General features: G+C 33.3%; 1 long non-coding RNA gene across 1 annotated transcript; it reads right to left on the bottom strand.

The window, feature by feature from the left end:
- Positions 1–210: 210 nt before the first annotated feature.
- On the bottom strand, positions 211–4,199 carry LOC138699961 (uncharacterized). The gene is made up of 3 exons (XR_011332140.1): positions 3,696–4,199; positions 3,471–3,580; positions 211–3,189 (listed from the first exon to the last, which is right to left on the bottom strand). It is a non-coding gene; the product is annotated as an uncharacterized lncRNA (long non-coding RNA).
- Between the last annotated feature and the right edge of the window lie 2,376 nt (positions 4,200–6,575).

The raw sequence follows: 6,575 nt of genomic DNA, 5'->3' as shown, positions 1-6,575 counted from the left end.
GACACTCTGAAAAAGTTAGAGTTAAACATTCTTTGCACTAAGTTTCAAGATAAAACATATTATGATGGAAAAGTACGAACCAATTCTAAAAAGATACAAGATATTAAAATATTAGTTAAATGTGTGAAACCTGAGGCACTGAGTTAAAAAAAAAAATTCTGAAATAGCCTGCAGGAGATACTACCGCCAGGGGAGGAGATAACAAATCAGTAATGGGTAGAGAATATAACATAATGTATTTGAACACCTTTTTTTTTTGCTAATTTTTTGCTATATATATATTTAAATAACGACTTGACGACTTTTTATACAAGTAAACCTATTATTATCATCTAGCGGGTATTTGTTATTAATTTTGAATACCTATAGTTTAAAAATTGAATTATTATGTTTTGTATTACTACTGGATAAACACAGCAGACTACTTCTTAACACTGTTTAATATTCTATAACCATATTTCGGTGAATAAAAATAAAGATATATAAAATTTGAAACTGATTCCATTACTGGAAATCAATTTCCGTGCTAATAGGCATTATATCAGTTTTATATAACAATTATTTTTAAATGATTAAACAACTCCAAATATTTATCCATTATTGAAAACGTCGTGTCTGTCAGTACTCTACAATACTGAATGAGTGAAAATGTGTACAAAAATTCTTTTGAAGATACAACATTTTTTCCTTCTCATGAGAACTTGTAAAAACTGACATAAGTTAATGCCTTTTAGCTCTGACCAATTCACTTTTACATTGCTTTATGATGTATATTTCACTATATGAAATTTTATTTCATGATCACATGTTAGTGTCCCAGTTTGATATTCTGGGTAATTATGAAGTTAATATTGCTAATTTCTGTGTAATTTTCCAGAATTTTTTGAGATGACATATTTTGCATTATTCAAGTTCAAAGGTCAAATTATATGGCCTTGCAAAACTAAATGATTACAAACATAGCTGTGTTATATATATCATTTGAAAGGTTTTTTCGTTAGTTTTCGATTAATGCCTTTCCCATGTCTGTAAATTAATTAGGCCTATTATTTGACTTATACCAATAAAGAGTCATATGCTAGAAAATCCTTTACTTTTAAATTCTTTATATGAATATTTACTTTAACAAGGTCTGCAAATATGTCAAATGTGATGAAGATCAGGGGATGTAAGGTTGTAAGCTGAGTGATTTGGCATGGAATGACTCAATACAGGAAAAGTACTCTCATCTAAATCATTTATGTCATCCTCCATTACAGTGACATTAAATTCATGATGTAAATCAATGACCACCTTTCACATTGAATCATTTACATAGATTTCATTTTGTGAAATTAAGATATTTCCTACTTTGTTAGATCTTATAATTAACTGCAAATAAATTTGTACTCTTAATTTTGCTTCTGTTTCATAAACCTGTCTGACATATATGTGGTAATTCCCAGCACTCATTTGATGGTAGTTACCACATCTGTCTTCCAGGTCATCTGTTTGCACCCAACAAGTTAAAAAAATAGTTCCTATGCAATATGTTGATCCAATTAAAATAAGTCAAGCAAGACAACTGTTGTGTGATAGAATGACGACTGCCTGCATACTGAAACCTGTCATTCCTTTGCTCAACCACACAAGAAACCGAGTCATAAATTCTGTAATATTCTGAGAATTTAGTGTATTGGTTCCTGATACGTGTTTTTAGCTGGCTGACTCAATAGCTACTGAGGATAGGACAGTACTTAAAGCCCTGAAACTTTTAACTTTTTAAGTGTTTTAATAGCCACCTGTAACATTTTAGTATTACGCACATTTTAATGATTTAATGGAAAACACTGTTGAATAACGACTAACAATTTAACACGTCAGAGTTTTACCATATTTCAATAAATTGTCCTCTAGGGCATGAAGGACTTTAAGAGCAGCAAAAGAAGCCTCTCCTTCTCTGCAGCTATACCATCACAGAAACATTTAAATCTAATAACCTGATCTGTTTGATTCAGCCAGTTATTTCTGACATAACTCACTTTAAAATAAGTAGGCCTACACTGTCAAAAATAAAGTACAGGGGTCGGTCTGTGAGATTGCTATTGGGGCATTACTAAATAATGAAACAGTATTTCTGTTTATAGCTTTGTTAACTGAGACAATGTCAAAAACGTGGAAATCTATCTCCTCCAGCTTTAAAATAATACCGCTTCCAAACAAATACAAATGTTCGGCTTTTATGGTTGCAACACGCAAGATATGTGCTACATCTAAATAACTTGTGTCCAAACTTTGTGCCATAAAAACTGTGAATTTCCTTCTGCCTGACCAACTATTATATTCCCACTCTTGTAATCAAACTGGGCTTTTAAATGGATTTCATCCACGAGCAGTAAGACAATTTTATCTTCGTCTTTTAGAAAGTATACTTTCTTGGGCAAATAATTTGAGAAATTTGAAGACTGTTGATCTATTATTGTATTTGTGGAAAAATTGTTGCAGACCCTACTTAATGTAATTTCCAAAGGCAACAGTAAACCTGAATTGCTTCTTATGTATCTGTAACAATGTAGCCTATGGATACAGATTGTACCAGTGACCAGAAAACCATTAACTTGCATGAATATCTCATGCTGACTTCTTACAATTTAACAGAGAAACTTGTTGAACTATAAAAATAGCAAACTAATTGGCTCTTTTCCTGGCAGATCGATACACAAGCTGTTTAGCAAGTGTTGAATCAATTCCAGTTTGTCAGTAACTGCATATTCTCAATTTTTAAATATAACACTAATGTCATTCACTATAGTGTTTAACTTACATATGTCACTTACCATGACTGGAAGAGTTGCGTTGTCTATCCTTCTTACTTGTATATCTTTCACATGCACTATAACTAATCCCTATTAATAACTACATAATAGGCTACAGTATTCTGGGTAAGGAACTTCACAAATTAACAACAAACACACAGAGGTATCTTTCGTCATAAGTACCCAATCACTGTCCAATTTCGATTTAGAAATAAGTTCATCTAAAAAATTAAATATCATTTCCATTTGTTTCTTATACACAGATAAACTCTCCTCCATTGAACCTTTAAGGCGAATGTATTGTAGACGTTCCCTACGATCGATAGGATTCTTCCTGGATGATGATGCTTCACAAAGATATGAAGGACAGTCAGGAAGTTTTGAAGGCACGTATCTGAAATAAATTGTACATATGAAAACTATTTCAGATTATGGTGAAGATTTTATGCAATTCTTATTTAATTATATTTTATAGAATGGAAGCAAAATAAACAATAAAAGAAAACAATGTGTCTTATTGGTGTTAAGGTCATAACCTCAAACCTGGAGCAAAATAATAATTCTGAGTCTTTCAGGATGTGAACAAGTCGCAGTACTAACAAATTATACTAGTGTATAGGAAGCTATTACAGCTTATGTAGCCTAACTAATTTTCCTTTACAAATTGCAACTTACCTTTCTTAAGACGGGGACGTTACATTTGTTGTTCATAATCTCCCAGTCTTCGAATCACACACTGATGCTTCTCTTTCAATATCCAGGGTTTCAAAATTTAACTCGCATACCTGCGAAACAAATTAATACTCATTAGTTTTTGTTTCTCAAGTTAAGTTTTACAACATAGGTTACATTTCATTTGATGTTACATTACCTCTTATTCAAATTCTACTAAATACTTACCTCACATTTATTTGAGACAAAATTATCCCGGTGCATCTCCCTGATATATTTCCAGCGTAAATCTTCATCCTTAGGGAATAAAAATACATTGACTGACAAAATTATCCCGATGCATCACCCTGATGTATTTCCGGCGTAAATCTTCATCCTTAGGGAATAAAAATACACTCACTTTCGAACCAGTTAAATAATTGCCTTTACAGACAGGTACGCAACATTTACGTGGCCCATTATTTTGTATATTCACATGTAAATATACAAAAAGTACATAAACAGAATTCGAATGGCAAAATTCCGTTTTCTCGCACAAAGTGAATCCTGGTAAGGATCCGCAATATTTACATGGCACATTTGTATATTCACACGTAAATATTCGAATAACAAGCTTCCGTTTAATTGTCTTTAGAGGTAGGTACGCAATATTTACGTTGCACATTTGTATATTCCCATGTATATTCGAATAACAAGCTTCCGTTTACTCGCAAGAAGTAAATACCGGTAAGGATATCACTGGCAGTGCATGAGATGGCTGCGCATGCGCTGGATGCGCAGTTTACAATCTCACAACCTGGTAATTTCAGAGTGCTTGATGATCCTGACCCGAGCCTCTCGTTTGAGACGGGGGTTCTTTTTATCCTCTCAGGACGGGGGCAACGAGTTAGAAAGAGAGAGATATGGAGAGGCCTTTGCGCCGCCATGTTTCAAGAAAATTGAACGACCGTCCGCCATTAACTTAAGCGCCCAAAACAGTGTTCCTGGTGATAAGTTAAATTGCAATCGCCCGCTGTCAAAATTTCGTTTGCTTAAATCAGTTAAATTGAAGTGCAAAAACCTAGTATTCCGTCAAATATGTGCTAGTAACTTAATCTAAAATAAAGATCTTATGTACGCTAAATTCAAAACAGTTGAGCTATTCCTAGAAGGAAAGCTTAAAAGAATAACCTAAACAAAGTTGTCATGTACGTATGACAAGAAGGCCTAGCAAATATACTGAAGAAAATGTTAATACACGTATTTCTAGGTTCTTTTAAATGCGACCCGCAAGATTGCCTATAAAATGAACGAGTATGATTCGGATGATTTTATTAAATTGTTTTCCCAGTCTCTGTACGTTGCACAACTATTTATTATACCATACGATACAGAATGAAAGTAGGGCCTAACTCTAACTGTAGTAAACAGTTATCCCCAAGCTTGTAATTTGGGTAAAACATGACCAAACACGCTTTCAGTTTTTTTCTTACATTAGAGTATAATTATTATCGAAATGTGAACGTGTGGCCAACAGCCGGCTGGTCTGTCTGACCTTTCAAGGGCTGTGGCACCACAGATTAATATTAGTGTATAATTGAGCACCCACGTGCAATAATGGGGTAAGTAGTTACGAAATATATTCATACTTACCCCATCATTGCATGTAGGTGCTCAATTATATTATTTCATGTCCTTCCAGTCAAAATACCAACAACAATACGGCCTACCACAGAGTTTTGCGTTATTTTGGATGCGAGTGTCGAAATACAATTTCAATATTTTATTGCTATCACTGAGTTTGAAACGGAATTGTAGAGGTTTTGTCCGTATTTAGTTTAACTTTATTACTAGTGAACCATTTATTTGATTAATAGTTTGTCTTTGAAATAGGCCTTCCTTTTTATAAGCTACATCTCATCGTCTTCTTCTATAAGCAGTAAGGCTACAAGGAGCAGAAATAAAGGATGCCGGCGTCGAAACACAAATTTAATATTTTATTGCTATTTGTTTTTCACTGGGTCAGAAACGGAATTGTAGTGGTTTTATCCGTTTTTAGTTTAAGTATATTACTAGTGAACCATTTATTTGGTTTATCGTTTGTCTTCGGAATAGGCCTACGTTTTATAAGCTACAGCTCATCGTCTTCTCTATAAGCAGGACGGACACAAGGAACAGAAATAAAAGATATTACATAATTTTGCTTATTAAGAGAACACTCAACACTTAAAGATTTTTTCTTCAGAAAATATATTAATTACATATTAAATGTAAGAGAAAAACACTTTTCAATAATTACAAATATAATAATAAAAATAATACACTGCAATTACTTGCGCATTAGGTATATACAACAGAGAAACCTACACTTTTCATTTAGAAAACAACGATTTGTTAAATCAGTGGTTAAAAAACACGACAAGAGTTAAGCGGCATCCCACGAAACACAGCTTCCTATGCTCTCCACATTCAGAAGACAAATATATGTACATGACAAGGAGTAGGAGGCAGTTAGTTACAAGGCAGTACAAACAATTGCTGGTTTTCTTGGACATTTCCAAAACAACATGAACTTCAGATCCTCACCTACGAAACGTAAAGCTTATGATATAATAAAGACAGTGTTAATTTCATTATTTTTTTTCAAGAAAATGCAGTTCACCAAAACTACAGTAAATAATTTAGGGACTTGAACAATAGGTTGTGTGAAACTGCATCATAAATTATAAACAAGTGTTTTGATGGAGTACTGAAAGAACTTCTAGAAATTAACAGCTCGGAGAGACACCATTTGTCTCGTTTCATATTTATTATCCACTGTTTCAACAGTTCCATTTTTTTCAAAGGGAATCTGCAAGAAAAGAAAAATACTGTATACACCGCATGGTATGCCGGGTGTTGTTACAAATTTATGCATGAAAAAAAAATGCTGCTAATTAACAAAACTATAGACTTAACTTCATGAAATTTACATGAAATATGATAAATCAGTTGTCTTTTTCCTTTTGACATTGCAGTTATATGCAGCACACACAACAGGCATGTTTTTTCTTTGTTTTTTTTCGCAGCTCTACCTCCGTATACACAACATTGTAAGCAGACGAATTTTTACAACGGTGGGCGTTTAGT

The sequence above is a fragment of the Periplaneta americana genome, chromosome 1 (genome assembly GCF_040183065.1).
Source record: "Periplaneta americana isolate PAMFEO1 chromosome 1, P.americana_PAMFEO1_priV1, whole genome shotgun sequence".
Taxonomy (NCBI): Eukaryota; Metazoa; Arthropoda; class Insecta; order Blattodea; family Blattidae; genus Periplaneta; species Periplaneta americana.
The sequence above is the reverse complement of the archived record's forward strand: the minus strand, read 5'-3'. Positions and strand labels throughout refer to the sequence as shown.